This window comes from Dermacentor silvarum, chromosome 5 (genome assembly GCF_013339745.2).
Source record: "Dermacentor silvarum isolate Dsil-2018 chromosome 5, BIME_Dsil_1.4, whole genome shotgun sequence".
In the NCBI taxonomy this organism is placed as follows: domain Eukaryota; kingdom Metazoa; phylum Arthropoda; class Arachnida; order Ixodida; family Ixodidae; genus Dermacentor; species Dermacentor silvarum.
In genome coordinates, this window is record NC_051158.1 from 8,492,181 (window position 1) to 8,493,635 (window position 1,455).

Here is a 1,455-nt window from a genome sequence, read left to right on the forward strand (position 1 = left end):
CAGAGAGCTACACAGACGCGCCTTATATATCTAACACTCCTCCGTGTACCCGCGCTCTTGCTCGGGGCGGTGCCGCCTCCTACGAGCAGAAAAGAGAAGTACTGCATTATGACACTAACGCGCACCGACAGTGAACGCTTCGGTGGTCTCAGCACTACGACGCCTCGATGCCAGCATTCGAAGGGACGCTGGCATCAAGAAGCACTACCAACGCCACCTAGGTGGCGTTCACCGTACTCAGCACAGCGGAGCGTGGCCTCCGCAATTAGCTCTGAAAATGTTTCTGAAGTTGATCGCGGAGGCTGCAATTACGACGCGCTGTACGCGCTGATTTGACTCGGTGACGATTCAGTTACGTGCTTTGTCTTGCGCGTTGTATTAGTGTGTCAGTTACGTGCTTCGTCTTTCGCGTTGTGCTAGCGTGTGCAGCGTAGTGCAGCTTCCATATGCACGACGGTTGCTCATGGTCATCGACGTTGGTAGTCGTGATGGAGGAGACGTGCCACCAGGCGTCAGCGTGGGTGCATCAACGCCTAAGGGCGCTTTAGCCACAAAACACCAATAGACATTATATATCAATGTGCAATAAACATTACACTACTTCTGTGAAGACACGTTTCACTTTCGTGTTCTATACCGATTCCTATATAAGAGGGATCAACCACATTTTTTGAAGCTTTGGCTATCCTCAAGTTTGGCAATTCATTAGCCAGTGCACCCTCCGTACCTTTAATTAGAAGAGTTCTCATATGTTGGTTGTGAATTGTCAACGTGGCAAGCTCTCGTGCAGTTGGTGATGACTGCGTATAAGTAGGTAACCTTTCATTATCAAAAAGAATTATGGTTGTTAGTCAGTGCTCATGCATGTCCTCTCCTCTTGTCCCGTTCAATAGCGTTGTACCAACCGACCCAAGTTAGCACACTGTCGAAGTATCATTAAAGTAATTCTAGTCTACTTTGTGGAAAGTGAGCCACTGCAGTAGTGCCGAATTTATTATATTGCAGCTGCTTGAAACAGTTTCGCCCCTGCTTGTAAAGGAGCAGTTAGCTGAAAGCCTGTTTCAGAAATTACAAGTTTACGGATGAGCAAATTTAAAGAATTGTAGTTACGCCTACGGCACGTAGCAGTGTTCATTCCAGTATCCCCAGTGCGTCTGACAAGAACACGTATACAACAATAATATTTCTAGTGCAACGCGACTAGACAGGCACAAGATTTTACCAGAGTTGCTACTGCCCTCCATCGGATCGTAAACGGTAGTATGTACTCTCTACAACTACTCTCTACAATACTCTCTACAAAGGATTAATTTCCAACGAATCTAAGTAAAGAACGATACAGGCACCAGACAGCTCGGCAAGCGTTTATCGCGCGTTTTCTTTTTTCTTTTGTTTTTAGGTTGCTGCGGAAGTATGCTGCTTTCATGCTTCCGAAGTACGCATCTTTGGAAGCAC